General features: G+C 43.1%; 1 protein-coding gene across 1 annotated transcript in view; it reads right to left on the minus strand.

The window, feature by feature from the left end:
• Nucleotides 1–9,495: 9,495 nt before the first annotated feature.
• Nucleotides 9,496–18,288, minus strand: part of LOC140471420 (uncharacterized) — a 201,180-nt gene continuing 192,387 nt past the window's right edge. The window contains exon 8 of the mRNA XM_072567426.1: nucleotides 9,496–13,114. The gene's annotated coding sequence lies outside the window, so the exon portion shown is untranslated. The remainder of the gene's footprint in view (nucleotides 13,115–18,288) is intronic.

An 18,288-nucleotide genomic window follows, 5' to 3' on the forward strand; every position in this document is an offset into this window, starting at 1 on the left:
GATTGGAGGGCAGAATGGTTAATGTCTATTCCTAGTTATTGTACCACTATATCCGAAAAGGGGCAGTGATTTGAAATGAGGTTGACACAGTTTTTAAAAAATGTGTCCCACAAAGAAAGAAGGATGTCCCTTTCCCTTTAATGTTGTGCTATCTGTGGTGTCCTCATCCTCAGGGAGCAGTGAAGACTCGGTTAACTTAGGTATTTTAGTTTGAGTTTGACTGATCTTTGCCGGACAGGAGAGTCAATGTTTATTAGGAACAGACAGGAAACAGATGGTCAGACACACACGGATCAGCCATGAGCATTCTGAATGGTGCCGCTAAATGGCCAACTGCTGCCCCTATCCAATGTGTTGTTCCCTCAATCCACGCTCCCGGCCGTTACAGAGATATACTGCTGTCCCTACCCCATGTGTTGTTCCCTCAATCCACCACTGAGTGCGATTACAGGGTAGAGGACTATCCCATTCAGCCTGACTGGATCGTTACAATGAGACGGGAGGAGACCATTCTGCCCCTCCAAAGAATTACACAGGAATATAGGATGAAGTAATTCAGCTCGTTGAGTACATTACACAGCCCAGGATGAGGCCATTCAACCCGCCTGAACTGCTGCACAGGAACAGGGAAGCTGTTGCTAACAGGAAATAGACAGTAGTGATATATGACCTTTTTAAACAAAACTGTAACTAGTTTTGACTCAGAGATCACTGTAGGGTCATCACTGATCAATAATCTATGTAAAATATCTGGATGAAGGGACAGAATGGATCAAAGCTGAACTACCTCGGACACCAAAATGATCATTCAATTGATCTTCAAATGGAGGGAGTGAATCTGCATTATGATGTAGACAGGGAAGGTTAGTGAGCGTACCCTCAGCAGAAATAATATATTGTGAGTTGTCTATTGCAGTCGGGAACAATTTAAATGGAGACAGATTGCAGAACTCTGTGATGCAGATGTTTTTCATAATCTTGGTACATGAATCATATGAAGTCTGTCTGCAGATGCAGCAAGTGATTCGGAAGGTAAGTAGAATGATGCTGTTTGTGGCAACGGGTATTGGGTTTAATTAGGAATATTTCACTGTATCTGTACAGGGAATTGCTGAGACCACATCAGATACACTAGGTGCAGTTCTGATCCTCTAAACTAAAAAAACGGATACAATTCCTTTCAAAGATGTTCAAAGATGCTTCCCTTTACTCATTCCTGAAATGAAGGCATTTTGTTGTCGGGGATTATCTGTTTAGATCTTAGATGAGAAATCTTACTGAACCACGATTTTCAGAGAAGTCTTTCAGCTGGCTACATATTTTCTCTTGTTAAGAAGACGAAAGCTAGATAATAATCTTTTGAATGATATGCATTGGTATTAACACAAATATTATGAAGATATCAACCCATTTTTAAAAATTACGCAGATGCATATAAGCATCTCATCAAATCATAAAACGGGCACATTATTTTCTTTTGCTGATGCAAAGCAGTGTGCACAACAATGATGCTGCATACAGCATACAGTCTATTATCATCCATTACAGAGAATGTACATGGAGAGTGCACATGGTACAGTTTGGTGTTCAGTTGATATTCTTGAATTTTTCAGCACAGAGACGGAGAAAAATATTACTTGCTTCAGAAGCCGCACCCAATTGGTCTCTCCCTCTCTCTTTCTTACTTTGTTCTGCCTGAAAACAAGGTGTAAGAGCACAAAAATCCTGTGTCATCTTTACCACTCGCGGAGGATTCCTGATGAGGATTCATAGGAATCTCTGTACAGCTCAAAACAAAGGGAATTCAGCCAAATCCAACTGTTCTGGGAAGAAATCCGCTTTCCCAGACATTTGTGTGAGCAGAATAAGTTCAAAGTCAGAAACATGTTCGGGACCCTCTATCATTTTACCATTTGTTCACAGTTCAACCTTCTGTGTCTCAGATTTTTCCAGAAAATTACCCAGTCCGATACCTATATCATTGGACACAGCACTCAACTCGTTACATTTAAAATTTGCTTTCACCAATAGAGGAGTGGGAAAAGACATGATTGACCCTCCTACACTGGTCAGAACACAAACAAGAGATTCACAAAAGGTTTTTAAGGTGTGAATTCCCTTCCACAGAAGATTGTGATGCCTGGATATTTCCATTTGTTCAAAATTATCTATGTAAGACATTTGAAAGACAAATGAATGTCGGGAAATGGTACACTGACAGAAAAGTGCTGCTGAGACCTTAATCAGATCATAGTGCATGGTAGAGCCATGACAAAGTGTCTGATGACCCACTCTTGCTCCACAGTCCCGGGTTACTATGGTGCATTCAGCCTCTCACAGCTCCTGCAAGGTGCAGATGGGGGCCACTTGCTCCAAATACCTGGTCCACAGTAACACAGGATCTCAAATAATCCCTCACAACTGTCACGTACAGATTGGAAAATGTTATTTGGAAATCCAGGTTGGTTTTGAAAGACGTCTCCGGTCTGTTTACAGAGTGCTCCCTCACTGCAACTTGTTCTTCATTTGTTGGTCTTGGTCTAGACCAGGATTCGTTATGAATAAAGCTCCATACCTCACTCACAAAAATGCTTTGCTAGCTCTGATTACAACATACAATAACAGTACATCCAGGAAAATTACAGCCGTTTACTTTGAAATTACAGAAAATGAAAACATAAGGAACAGGAATAGGTAATTCGGACGATCAAGTCATTGTATACGATCATGGCTGATCTACTGTTAGCATTAACTCCTCCTTATTGCCCAATTCTTCACACTCCTCAGCTCTCTGACAGGTCAAAGATTCATGTACCACCTCTTTAAATACTTTCAGTGATGTAGCTCCCCTAACTCTCTAGTCCAGATAATTCCTGACATTGAGTACCCTCTGTGAGAGGAAAACACTCAACACATACACCGTTACCTATTGATTTGAACAAGAGGTGAACACAGGGGCTCAGGAAAGAGTGAATGGCCTTGATATCAAGGCAGTAGTTGACTGAGGATGTCATCGGGACCACCTAATTTTTTGAGCTTAATGTGAATCAGGTCTAACCTCCTCACTGGTTGGGGTTTTCAGAGCACAAAGGAAGATGTTTGTGGTCGGTGGCCAACAATCCTCTCAGTCCCGGGACATCTCTTCAGGAGATCCGCAGATTAACTTCCTCAGCACAAACATCTTCAGCTCCTTCGTCATCGTCTATGTGCCCCCATTCCCGACGGCCCCCATCTATCCCAAGATCAGAAGCGGAGTGATCACTGAAGATCACACAATATTCAGAACATTTTGTCCCCACTCAGCTCCTGAACTGGTCTGTGTCCATATTCAGCAAGACCCAAACAACATTCACGTTTGTGCTGTTAAAGTGTCGGTAACATTCATGTAACAGAATGGCCAGGCACTGCACATTTCCACAATTAAAAGAGAAGCTCATTCAGCACCTCAAGCTGGTTACATCCGGATATGTGGAAACTATTCAGCCCATCGAAATGACTGATCAAGAAGAGGGACAGCCCATTCAATCCTCCTGCCTGATCCACAGGAAAAGGAGGCGTCTGGTCAGTACATTGAGCTGTTAAACAGTAACAGGCAGAGTCCAGTAAGACCCCTAAATCTGTTCTATGGAACCAGGAGGAGACCATTCACCCCTCGAGACACTTACACAGGAATAGGAGGGTGTCATTGATGCTCCAACCCGGAAAACGAACGGAGCAGAGACCGCACTCATAGACTGCTCACAATGTTCCTCGTGGCTCCATTGCCTGTGGAACAAATGATTCTTTAACGTGTTTTGTCGGCAGTGAGGAAGGAAGACAAATGTTTTGTGCCAAGCCTCAAGGAGGCATCTTCCATCTCCAGGAAGACAGACCCATGTTCTCTGTGGGGATCAGAAGCTGGTGGGAATGGTTATCTGTTTTAGAATGAAGGTATTGTGGCTCCTGTCACGATGGTGGATAACGTGAAGTATGATCACACACCAAATGCACTGTATAAATGTTGGAAGAGTTTAGTTCAAGACTGGTTCTCTCTCTCTCAATCGAAATGGGGAGTGGCGTGGAGTGAGAGGAACGTTCTCAGAGTCTGTTAAGTCTTCCACCCTGTGGACCCACCAGTACTTCAGGGTGGAGGAAACGCTGAAGGCCTTCCTGCACTTGGGACAGCTGAAAGGCCTCTCCCCCAAGTGTGGGAAGGCCTTCAGCAATTCCTCCCTGCTGAAGCACTGGCGGGTCCACACTGGGAAGAGGCCCTTCAGCTACCCGAGTGCTGGAAGGCCTTCAACAATTCCTCCAACCTGCTGGTCCACTGATGGGTCAATCATGTAAACCAAGTTAAAAAAAACATGGACTTTATCACCGTATTAGTTCTGTTTATTGAACACAAAATACGGGGACAAAATGATTTTCCGTCCGTACTAAACTATGGGAAGTACGAAGAAATAAGATACACTCGTGCTATTGAGCTACATAAATTGAAATGTGCATTAGAAAACCACGGAAGTGGTGTGCAATCTTTCTCAATCATTATTTGGCCCACAGCTGAGATGCTGATTTTCCCTCTGTCAGTGATCCACCTCATTGAGATTCTCTGGCGCATTATCTCAGTATTGAGGGGGTTCTCAGTTCCTGCTGCTGTTCACCCAGTCTATTTAAATTAAATCACCTTCTCACTGGAGAGAAATTAAAAAATCACTTGGCCTTTTGGACTCTGTTTAACTGTCAGCAACTCATCTCTGTGATATTATTGACGATAAATGCTCTGGGACCACAGCCAGTATCCGCACAGTGCTCAAACGGCATGACAATAGATAAAGGCCTTGCCGTCCGTGAGAATTTCTAAATAAAACTTCCATTTTCTGTCCGTTCCTTTCTATCTCCCCTCATGCTGTCTTCTGATCTATCCAACTCACCCTCGTTTAACATCCCTGTTTCCAAATTGTGCAGTTGTACAGCTTGATGTTTTGGCCATTTTGGAGAAATGGATAGAGCAGGGACAGGACTGATGATTGTAGGGTCCGGGGTTTAGATGCTTCATTGAAAAAAAAGAAGGTACTAACAGTGGGGAGGGGGTGGTGGTTGGGGTGGGGGAGGTTAGCGTGGCATTGAAAATCAAAGACAGCATTACGTTGGTATAAAGGATGCTTGATAAGGACTCGTCTAATGAGGTCGTATGGGAAGAGGTTAGAAACAAAAACGGAGAGGTCACCCTGTTGAAAGTTCTCTATTGCCATCTGAAATGTTCCAGAGATGTAGAGGAAAGGATGACAATGATGATACTGGACAGGAGCGAAAATAACAGAGTAGTTGTTATGTAAGAATTTAACTTTCCAAATATTGATTCGAAATGGTACAGTAGAAATACTTTATTTGGGTCAGTTTTTGTCCAATGTGTGCAGAATGGTTTCCTGACACAGTATGTAGATAGGCCAACAAGGGCCGAGGGCAAATTGGATTTGGTACTGAGTAATGAACCAGACCAGGTGTTAGATTTGGAGGTAGGTGAGCACTTTGCTGATAGTGACTACAATTCAGTTATGTTTACCTTAGCGATGGAAAGGGACAGGTGTATACTGCAGGACAAGTGTTATAGCTGGGGGAAAGGCAATTATGATGCAATTAGGAAAGGTTTTAGGATGAATAGGATGGGGAAGGAAACTGCAGAGGATGGGTACAATTTAAGTGTGGAGCTTTTTCAAACAACAGCTACTGTGTGTCCTTGATAATTTTATACCTGCCAGGAAAGGAGGAAATGGTTGAGTGAGGCTGCTGTGGTTTACTGAAGCAGTTGAATCTCTTGTCAAGAGGAAGAAGGAGGCTTATGTAAAGATGACACATGAAGGCTCAGTTCGGATGCTTGAGAGTTACAAGTTAGCCTGGAAGGACTTTTAAAAAAAAGTTAAGAATAGCCAGGATAGAGCATGACAAGTCTTTGGCAAGTAGGATCGCGGAAAACCCTCAAGCTTTCTATCAGCATGTCACGAATAAAAGAATCACCAAATGAAGATTAATGGCAATCAAACACAGTAGTGTTAAGTTGTGTGTGGAGTCTGAGGAGATAGGACAGGCTGTAAATTAATATTTGAATCAGGATTCACAATGGAAAAAGAAAATGCTGTCAAGGCCAATACTGAGATACAGGCTATTAGTCTAGATGGGATTGAAGTTCGTAATGTGGAGAGGTTAGCAGTTCTGGAGAGTGTGAAAATAGATATGTCCCCTGAGCCAGATGGGATTTATCCTAGAATTCTCTGAGAAGGTAGGGAGGAGTTTATGCAACCAACTGTTCGGATTTTTACATCGCCATTGTCTACAGGAATAGTGCCAGAAGATTGGAGGACAGCAAATGTTCAAGAAATGGAGAAGGGACAACCCTGGTAATTATATACCTGTCTTACTTTGGTTGTGGGTAAAGTGTTGGAAAGGATTATAAGAGATAGGATTTACCATCATCTAGAAAGGAATCATTTGATTAGGAATAGTCAACAAGGTTTTGTGAAGGGTATGTCATGCCTCACAAATCTTATCGAGTTCATTGAAAAGGTGACCAAACAGGTGGATAAGAATAAAGTGAGGTATGTGGATTTCAGTGAAGCGTTTGATAAGGTCCCCCATGGTAGGCTATTGAAGAAAATATGGAGAGCGTGGTGTTGGAAAAGCCGAACAGATGAGGCAGCGTCCAAGCTGCATGCAAGTTGATGTTTCTCTTGTAAGCCTTTCATCAGGAATCAGTTTTCTGGTCTGCAGCATCTGCAGTCTTCATTTTTTCCTCGCTCCTCGGATGTTGCCCGACCTGCTGTGCGTTTCCAGCTCCACAATCTCGACTCTGATCTCAAACATCTGCAGTCCTTACTTTCTCCCAGAAAATATGGAGACGTGGAATTCTGGGCGATTTAGCGTTTGGATCACAAATCGGCTAGCTCAAAGCAGACAGAAGGTGATAGTTGATGGGGAATGTTCATCCTGGATTTCAGTCGCTAGTGGTACACTGCAAGGATCTGCTTTGGAGTGACTGTTGTTTGTCCTTTTGAAAATGACCTTAATTAGGGTAAAGAAGGATGAGTGAGTAAATTTACGGTTGTCAGTAAGGTCGGTGGATCTGTCGGCAGTGCTGAAGGATGTTGTAGGTACTGAGCTGTAATGTTCTATGAGCATGGACCTACAATGGGCTAAATAGCTTCCTTCTGTGATTTAACGATTCTGAGGCACTCTGGTCCACAATAAAAGCTTTAGGTACCTGGAGAGTCAAGCTGGTCCAGTAAAGGACACACAGTGCCATCCATCATCTCTTCCTGTTCTCTGATATACAGCGGCATCAAAATACCAGTCCAAACAAAATAGATTGATTCAAATTCAAGCAGTCAGGAGAACGTTCACCGGAGGGGATTGCCGTCAGAGGATTCAATGAATAATAAGATTTCAGAATAACAAAAAAAAAGCAATATCACAGCAGCATAATAATTGGCAGCAGAGTAAAACTTACAGTTCCAGATATGTCCAAGTTCATCATTGTGTTCAGTTTTGGTCACCTTGCTGTAGGAAGGATGGTATTAAACTGGAACTTTACAAGGATGTTGCCAGGACTCAAGGGTCTGAGTCATAGGGAGAGGTTGGATAAGCTGGGACATTCCTCTTTAGAGCGCTGGAGACTGAGGGGAGTGAAATGCGTCGAGAGTCTAGTCATGGCCCACATCAGTTCCAGTCTCCCAGCCTGCCTCGATCCCCTACAATTTTCCTACCAGTGGAATGGGTACATAGTGGGTGCCATATCCCTGGAACACCTGGACGACAAGGACACCCACGTCAGATTCCTGCTCATTGACTATAGGTTCACCTTCAACACCATTCTTCCCTTCAGAATAATCACAAAACTCCCTGACCTTAGTCTTGGCTCTGCCCTCTGAAATTGTTTCCTCAGCTTTCTGACCCACAGTACACAATCAGTGAAAATAGGTAAGGGTGTCTCTTCCATGATAACATTCAACACTGAAATCCCAAAGGATGTGTCCTCAGACCCCTACTATACTCCCTGTACACCCACGACTGTGTTGCCAAATTTTGAACGAATGCCATCTACATGTTCACTGATGACACCATCATAGTAGGACAGGTATGTAATGATAACAAGTCAAAATACAGAACGGAAATAGTGGACTTAGTGATATGCTGCACTGAGACCATCCTCTCTTTCAAAGTCGGCAGAACTAACAAACTGATCAATGACTTCAGAAAGAAATGAGGAGAACATGCCCCCATCTGCATCAATGGAACTGAAGTTGAAAGGGTGGAAAGCATTAAGTTGCTCGGAGTGACGATAACCGACCTCTCATGTAGATATGACAGCCGAGATGGCACAAGAACTCCTCTTCTTTCTCTGGCTGCTCAGGACATTTGACATGTTCACAAGGACCCTCACCAATGTCTACAAATGCACCACTGACAGCAAACTATCTGTGTGCTTAATGACCTGGTGTGGCCACAGCCCTGCCAGGACAGTAAGAGAAATGACAGTAGGTTGTGTGCACAGCCCATGCCATCACGGAAACCAACGTCGTATCCAATGTCTCCATTTACACAGCTCACTGCCATGGAAAGGCTGACAACATGATCAAAGACCCATCGAACCCTGGATCTCCTACAATCTCTTCCATCATGGAGACAATTCAGAATCTTGAACACACAAACTAGCAGCTCATGAACAGCATCTTCCCAGCCCATTATTAAACTGAGGAATGTACTCTCTAACTTCAAATAATGCTGATCTTGATCACATTGATGTTGCCTATAGCATACCCTTTCTGGTGTAGCCTGTATGCCTCAGTCTAAGTTTTTCCTTTACCCTATGACCTGTATGTCCTTGCTTATTGTAGGAGGGAGATTCCCCAGCTAGGGACAAAGACTCTGGAGGCAGAGAGGACACAGGCACGGAATGGACTTTAATTCAAGCTAAACCTGGCTAATGCTGGGAGAATCCCAAAAGGATCTTCCTCGAATCTGGCTTTGACATGAGAAGACAATTGTTTCCTTAATCTTTAGCTCAGATCAGACGGCAAATCAATGACACAATTCGATTTTGCAGTAATAAGACAGTATTTCTATACGTTCTGTGTTGCAATGATCATACACAACCTTGTCAGTGTACCATCCACTCCCCTTCTGCAGAACCAATCTTGTAAAACAACTGATCATTGATGGACACGCCTATGGACAGCCCGAGCTTCTTATTTGTTTCAGATGTTTAACGATTTTTGTTATCTCTAGGCCTTGGGATCTTTCATGCATTCCAAAGTTCGGGGCTCTGCTCTTTTCAGTCATATCCCTCATTGTTTATCTTGCAGGATTGCATGAATTCTATTCTCCAATGGGCAGGCTATCTCTTATCAAATTCCGTATCACATTTTACAGTAAAAAGCTGATTCTGATACAAAATACGTAATATTATTATTTCCACGGTTAACCTTTTTCTTCACGAATTCGACAAGACAAGCCAGGCATCTCTTTAAGGTTTTATTATTATGTTGAAATCTGTGTCCATGATTATTTACCAAATATTTAACTAGAACTTATTACTATTGTAAACAGTTTCAAAGGCACAACAGGCTTCTGAAAGATAACTTGAGATGCTATTTTTGTGGATGAAAATAATCCTTACTGAGATCAGAATAAGTTACTTTTTGTGGTGATTCTTCAAAGTTTTTGTGCTACAATTTCATTTTTTCATCTGTGTTCTGTTACAAATCATCACTTTTTTTAAAAAAAACCTTCTTTACCACTATATTGGCATGTTTCAGAATCTTGCGAATCAGATTATCCTTTCTTTTGCTTTGGAATAATTCCCTGTTCAAAGGCCCTTTTTTCACTGATGCTGAAGCAATCTAATTTAATTTCTGTCTATTTTGTGGCTCTTCCGAAACAGACAGCTGAAGTAGACTTTTAATTTTCGGCCACTCCATGTCTCTAAAAAAAGGCAGCTCCAACTCTCACTATGATCTGCCAGAACTGTGTATAAACAAAGTGTTTCACTCTACTTAGATACATGCGACAATGGATCCTATCAAATCAAATAAAACCAAATCGTATGATCGAGATAGAGAAATTGTCACAAGGTCAATACACCCCGATGAAACCTCTGCAGCCTGCCACATCCGGCCAAAAATCGTGATAGTCGATTAAACAACTAACTGTTAGAGAGGGCTCCACAATTATCCCCATTCTATCAATGGATCAGCTCTGCACATCAGTGTAAAAAACAAGGAAATAGTATCTGTACCGTCCTCAGCCAGGGGTGTTGAGTCAATGATTCAATTCACCGTCATCATGATGCCCACAGGATCACAGATCAGTCTTCAACCAATTCAATTCGCTGCACGTGCCATGAAGAAAAAGCTGAACACAGTAGAAAGGCAAATGCAATGAGTCCTGACCCCATTCCTGCAATAGGACTGAAGACTTGTGCTGTACAACAAGCCGTGCCCCTGGGGAAGCGGTTTCCTTCCAGCTACAACTCTGACATCTCCCGAGCAATGTGGAAAATTACTCAGTGTCGGGGAATAATTACAATCGGACCAATTACAACCCTCTCAGTCTCATCATGATAGTCAAATTGGGAGTTCGTTTTGATAGAGCTGTCAAGCAGCACAGACATAAACTTGCTCAGTGTGGTTTCCGATCGGTCCCCATGTGGAGATGGTGCTGTTTTGGAAAAGTCACTAGATGAATAATCCAGACCAGGCTAATGCTCTGGCAGCTGGTGGAAATTAAAAACAATTAATAAAATATCGAGATCTCAAATCTGGTGTCAGTAACAATGGCCTTGAAGTCAATGTCGATTACAAACACCAATTTCCTTCCCCAATGTACTTTAAGGAAGTGAATCTCCCGTGCTTTCCTGGTCTGGCCGAAAAGCGACTCCAAACACATAGACATGTGAAGATGCACTCTTCAATGGTCTCTGAAAAGGCCAAGTAAGACACTCTGTCGTATCAAACTGCTCTGAAGTCTAAAAGGATAAAACCTGACAGAACACCCAGCCCCCAACCACGGTATGGAAAAGGGAACGGGAAACACAGTCCTGTTAAGCCAGCAGAGACGTCCTTCCTAACATCTGTGAACTTGTGACAACATTTACAGAGCTTTCCCACAAACTGCACAGAAACATCGGGAATGTAATAGGCCATTGAGCCTGCCCCATTCTAGTTAATGTCTGAACATCTCCTCAATGCACTTTCCCCACACACTTTACACACCCATTAATGTGATTAACCTTGTGAAGCTATAAAATAGGAACTACAGTCGTCCCCTTGGTCTGTCGAATTTGCTATCCAATTCAATATAATGATGGTTGACCCTTTATTTCTACACCATACTCCTGCTCTCTCCCCCATCCTTTGGTGTCTAGACATCCTTATTAGTCTTTAGTGCCTTGTCTTCCACAGCCTTATGTGAGAGAGAATTCCCGGGTTCACCAGTCTCTGAGTGCAGACATTTATTCGTATCTAAATGCAATGTGACCCATCTGTATTTAATACTGTGGCCTCTTGTTTTAGACTTCCCAGCCAGGGGAATTATCATCACTGCTTCCAATCTAACTCACCCTGTCAGTGTTTTATATATCTCACTGAGATCTCCACTCATTTTCCTAAACCCCATGGGATACAGGCTCAGTTGCCCCAAACTCTGCTCCACAAAAAGTCTGTCATCTCAGAGATCAGTCTGGTCATCCTTCGCTGCACTCCCTCAATGTCAGGTTTGTCCTTTATTAGGTACGGAGACCAAAACTGCACACAACACTGCACAATGTTCGAGTTGAGGTCTCACCAAGGGCCTGTACAGCTGCACTGAGACACCCTTACCCCTGGACTCCAGTCCTTCTGAAATGATGGTCAACAACAATTTATCTTCCTGACTGCTTTCTGCTCCTGCAATATTGCTTTCAGTGACTGGTGTACAGTGAGATCCCAGATCCTTTTCAATGTTACAGCTCCTAACTTGGTGGGTCTGTGTACACTGGTCTGTGTGCCAATGTATTTCCTGTATTGGCTTCTTTCTTCAGAACTCACTGCCCTGCATGGAACTCAGATGTCTGTCTAAACAATAACAGAAGAAAAGTAAAGTACAGTTCCCTTCATAGATCGACATTTCTCAACCACTCCCTTTTCCAATGGTTGGCTGGAACTTTAGTGTTTCACAACAAAGTAGACAACATCACATCTATCCACACTGCTCTTCATCTGCCACATGTTTACTCATTCACTCCGTTTGTTTCAATCTCCTTTAAGTTTTATTGACATCCTCCTCACTTTCAAAATCCTAGTTCCGTCAGCAGACTTGGAAACTTTGCATTTGATTCCCTCAATGAGATGTTTGAGATGTATTGTGAATATCTGGTGCCCCATCACCAATCATTGCGATGCCTCATGAGCCTTCCAAACTGAAAACCATCCATTTATTCCTACTCATTCTTTCCTGTCAACACTCCCATTTTAACACCATGTTCATATATTACCCCCTATCCCATGTGCTTTTACTTTGCACACTAGGCTTGGGACTCTATTAAAATCCTTGCTGAAAATCCAAGTTCAGTGCCTCTATTGTATTTTCTGTAATTCTGTAATTAATCTACCAGTGAGTTTCTCAAATGCTTCCCATTTCATCAATCTGTGTTGTTTTTTTTTTCTATGCCCATTATTTTCAGTTCCAATAATTTCTCCAAATTAGTTTATTTACTAGTTTCATTCCACATTATTTTCTCATCAGACTCAGGTTTTCTCCTATTGCTGGGAAGGCTTTGTTTATGTATTTTTCTGTGAAGGCAGAAGTGAAGTAGCTGTGTCATGTTTCTCTGTTCTCCATTCTCCATTCCCTGGTTTCACTCTGTAAAGAAGCTAAAACTTTGACTAAAAAGAACAGCTGTTGTCTATTCACCCTGTCCATGCCCCTTGTAATCTTATATCTGAATTACATTCCAAGTCAACTTCCTCTGCTCCAAAATAAGTAACTCGCGCTTACCCAGCCTCTCTCCACAGCTCATATGGTCCATCACAGGGAGCATCCTGGTGAATCTCTTCTGCACCTCATCCAGTACAATCACATCCTTCCTGTAACGCGGCTCCTAGAACTGCACACAATATTTCATTTGGCCTTACCAAAGTGCTATGTAGAACTCGGATAATCTTTGGGTCAATGAATATAGGCTTTATCTACAGTCATGCTGAACTCATCAATTATCATATCCAGTCACATTCAGGGATGTGTGGAGAAGCACGCTCTGAGCTTCCTAGTGTGATGCTGTTCTTTGAGTCCTCCCCTGTCTGGTTCCTTCTTCCAAAGTGCATCACCTTATATTTATCAGGGTTACATTCCATTTGCCATTGTTCTGTCCATCTGACCATTCTCTCTGTATCTTCCTGTAATATAAGACCTCCCTCCTCACTGCCAACCACACAGCCAATCTTTGTGTCCAACACAAACTTACTTATCACACTCCCCCTACCCACTTCACATTCACATCACTTATGAATGCCACAAATAATACGGAACACAGCACTGATGTCTACCGGGTACACCAGGGAAATTGGGCTCCAGTCACACAAACAGCCTTCTACCATGAAGTTGAGTTTGGATACAACTTGCCAAGTCACTAATAGGGCCTACATGTTCCCTGGTTGTTCTGTTCCACTTGATATACGTGAAGAATATCTGGGGATTCTCCTTAATCTTGCCCTGCCAGTAGGCTTCCATGCCCCTGTGTTAGTCAGTCCCCTCCGAGGGAAGAATTTCCGCCTTATTATGGTCTTAAATGGCATATCCCTTATCCTGTCATTATTTGCCTTAAATATAGAGTAGACAGCTAGAGAAACATCCTGTTTATTTCCACCTCATCACATGAATCATAGATTTTTGAAATTTCACTGTGATCACCTCTCATGCTTTGAAACTGGAGAGGTCGCAGGACAAATCTCCCCATCAGAAAATCTTGTCATCTCAGGAATTGATCTGGAGAATGTCCATTGCACGTCCTCTGTGATCAGTGTAATCTTTCTTAGATTAGGTCACCGACACTGCACTCAATACCTCAGGTACACTCTCACCAACACTCTATGCAACTGATTCATGATGTCTTTACCTCTATATTCCAATCCCTTTAAACAAACTCCAACCTAACTTTAACTTTCCAATTACATGTATTGCTCCAAATACCATTCACACTAATTGCATTTACAAACTCACTCTGTGAGTTATCGAGGCATAGAGATGTACAGCATGGAAACAGACCTTTCAGTCCAACCCGTCCATGTCGAGCAGATATCCCAACCCAATCTATTCCCACCTGCCCACATCCGACCCATATCCCTCCAAACCCTTCCTATTCATATAACCATCCAAATGTCTTTTAAATGCTGCAATTGTACCAGCCTCCACCACATCCTCTGGCAGCTCATTCCATACACGTACCACCGTATGTGTGAAAAAGTTGCCCCTTAGGTCTCTTTCACGTTTTGATTTTTTAAAGTGTGGAAACAAGTCCACAACGACCCACCAAAGCGCAAACCACCCAGATCCTTCCCCCTACACCCAACAGCACAGGCAATTTAGCATAGCCAATTCACCTAGCCTGCACAAGTTTGGATTGTGGGAGGAAACCCACGCAGACATAGGGAGAATGTGCAAAGTCCACACAGCCTGAGGCAGGAATTGAACCTGAGTCTCATGGCATTGGGAGGTAGCATTGCTAACCACTGTACCACCCAACATCCTTCACTTCTCAGCCTAAACCTATGCCCTTTAGTTCTGGACTCCCTGACGCCAGGGAAAAGACTTTCTCTATTTATCCTCTCCATGCCCTTCACAATTTTGTACATCTCTAGAAGGTCACCCCTCAGCCTCCAACGCTCAAGGGTAAACAGCCCCAGCCTGTACAGCCTCTCCTTATACCTCAAATTCTCCAACTCTGTCAATATCCTTGTAAATCTTTCCTGAACCCTTTCAATTTTCACAACATATTTCCGATAGGAAGGAGACCAGAATTCCAGCAATATTCCAACAGTGGGCTAACCAGTGTCCCGTACAGCCTTTCTTTTCACCCCAACAGGAATATACTTGCTTTGGATTCTTGTTATCTCATTTTTGAAGGCTTCCCATTTTCCAGCCGTCCATTTACCTGTGAACATCTGCCCCCAATCAGGTTTTGAAAGTTCTTGCCAAATACTGTCAAAATTGGTCTTTCTCCAATTTATAACTTCAACTTTAAGATCTGGTCTATCCATTTCCATAATTATTTAAGATCTCATGGTGTTATGGTAGCTGGCCCCAAAGTGCACCTCCACTGACACCTCAGTCACCTGCCCTGCCTTATTTCCCCAGAGTGGGTCAAGTTTTGTACCTTCTCTAGTAGGTTAATCCACATACTGAATCAGAAAATTTTCTTCTACACACTGAATAACTTCCTCTCCATCTAGACTCTTAACGCTACGGCAGTCCCAGTCTATGTTTGGAAAGTTAAAATCTCCTCCCATAATCACCCTACTTTCTTACAGATAGTTGAGATCTTCTCACAAGTTTGTTTCTCAATTTCCCTCTGACTATTAGGGAGTCTATAATACAATCCCAATAAGGCGATCATCCCGTTCTTATTTCTCAGGTCTACCCAAATAACTTCCCTCGATGTATTTCCAGGAATATCCTCCCTTAGTACCCCTGTAATGCTATCCCTAATCAAAAACTCCATTCCCCCTCCTGTCCTGCCTTCCTTTCTATCTTTCCTGTAGAATTTGTAACCTGGAACATTATCTGCCGGTCCTGCCGATCCCTGAGCCATGTTTCTGTAACTGCTATGATATCCCAGTCCCATATTCCTAACCATGCCCTGAGTTCATCTGCCTTCCCTATTCGGCCCCTTTGCATTGAAATAAATGGAGTTTACTTTATTAGTCCTACCTTGTCCCTGCCCGTCCTGACTCTTTGACTCATTTCTGTTCTCAGTTTACCAATCTCAGATTGATCTATTTCCTCACTATCTCCCGGCCCCCAGCTCCCCACCCCCTCCCCCCCCCCCCCGCCCAAACTAGTTTAAAACCTCCCGAGCAGCTGTGGCAAATCTTCCTGCCAGTATATTCGCCCCCTTCCAATTTAGGTGCAATCCGTCCTTCTGGTACAGGTTCCTTCTACCTCAAAAGAGATTCCAGTGATCCAAAAATGTGAATACTTCTCCCATACACCAGCTCCTAAGCCATGTATTCATCTGCTCTATCCCTCTATTCCTGTCCTCACTAGCTCATAGCGCCGGGAGTAATACAGATATTATTACTCTCAAGATCCTCTTTTTTAAAATTTCTGCCTATCACCCTGCAATCTCCGTCCATAATCTCAAATGTTTTCCCTTCTTATGTCGTTGGTTACAATTTGGACAATGACCTCTTGCTGGCCCCTCTCCCCATGAGAACATTCTGCACACTTTCTGAGATATCCTTGATCCTGGCACCAGGGAAGCAACACACTAATCTGCTTATTTCTCTGCTGTCCACAGAACCGTCTGTCTGTACCTCAGACTAGCGAGTCCCCTAACACAACTGACCTCATGGAATCCGACGTATCCCTTGTTGCATTAGTGCCAGTCTCCATACCACAAACCTGCCTGTTTGTGCTACGCTCCGTGTGAATCCATCACCCACTACATTTTCCAAAACAGCATATTTGCTTAAAATGGGGACAGCCCCAGAAGACTCCTGCACTAGCTGCTTAACTCTCTTGCCTTTTTTGGAGTTAACCCATCTATGTAACTCTATCTGAGACTGTCCCCCTTCCTATAACTGCCATCCATCACATACTGTTGCTGTTACCAATTCTGTATTGTCTTAAACTGTCTCTCCAACCAATCCATTCGATCTGATAGGATTCACAAGCAGAAGCATTTATTGCAGATATAATCTACAGTAACCTTTAAATCCGATAAATGCACTCCGATATCCAGCGATACATGAATTCAAACAGCAAAGGCAGTAACTCTGCAGGTACGCTGTCCTGTCAGTTTCTTCCCCTCACCATGTGCTTCCTTTGTCCGTTCTTTTCCCTGTTAAAACTTGCATAAAGGCTTCGGATAATTCAAATACACCATATCCCCTATACCACTACACCCCTCCTACACCCTTACAATTCTGCCATTTATATTCACACCAACAAATTAAATCCAACACGCTCGTTGGCATAGAGACCACTGTCACACAGTTACTGTACTGCCCTTGCCATAAGTACATTCAGTGTCCTGACTGTAACCATATTGACATTCCCATCACTGTTTGGTGCCTACAAAAGAATTCCTGCTAATGGTTGCTGCTGCTTGGTTATTCTCAGCTCCACTTTTGATATTCAGATCTACATGACTGTCTCATTAATGCATTAACCTCATACTTCCTTCACAACTTTTTGGCTTTTTGCCTAGTCTGCATATTGGGATTAGATTTGGTTGGAATATCTGCTCAGCATGGATGGGTTGGACCGAAGGGTCGGTTTCCATGCTGCACATCTCTCTGACTCTATAACTCGATCCCAACAACCCTTCGTATTCACTTCCCAGCAATGGTCATTCTGCAGCTACACCTCCGTAATGACAGTTCCATCATATCTGTTCACTGTCATTCCATCTGCCTTATGGCGAATAAAGGGAGTCATTCCTCAGTAGTGGGGGGTTGAACAGATGGGGAGAGGTTACAGAGATAGGGAGGCTAAGAAGTAAACACAGTGACATCTGGTCAAGAATGTCAGAGGGACAAAGGTGTGTGGGGATTGGAGGAATTTACAGAGAGAGAGGGAGCTGGATTAGATTCTGGAGATAGGGATAGGGATGGAGTTAGGAAGAGGCAGGCAGACTGAGAGGCACAGACAGGGGGCTGTTTCATCTAGGAGATTATTGTGTATACTAACAGAGATATGGAAGGTTGTTGTGATTGAAGACATTTACAGATATAAGAAGGCTTCTAGGCTCTGGAGTCGACATAGATAGGAACGCAATGGAGAAGTCCAGGTTACTGGGTTGGAGACAATTACACAAATGGGGAGGGTTGCGCAAAGTGAAAGAGGTTCCTGAAGTCGGGAGGGGTATGGGGGTCGGGAATGAGGGTGAAATTTAACAAGGTAAAGATCAAAGAATTGGAGAAGGATAAGGAGATTACAAATTTTTCACAGCTAAGGAAGGGTTGTAGGAGCTGGAGAAGATTACATAGGTAGGGACCGATGGAGAGGTTAAAGACAAATACATTGACATGGAGGGTGATAGTGATGGGAGAAGCTTACAGG

The sequence above is a fragment of the Chiloscyllium punctatum genome, unplaced genomic scaffold (genome assembly GCF_047496795.1).
Source record: "Chiloscyllium punctatum isolate Juve2018m unplaced genomic scaffold, sChiPun1.3 scaffold_82, whole genome shotgun sequence".
Lineage (NCBI taxonomy): Eukaryota > Metazoa > Chordata > Chondrichthyes > Orectolobiformes > Hemiscylliidae > Chiloscyllium > Chiloscyllium punctatum.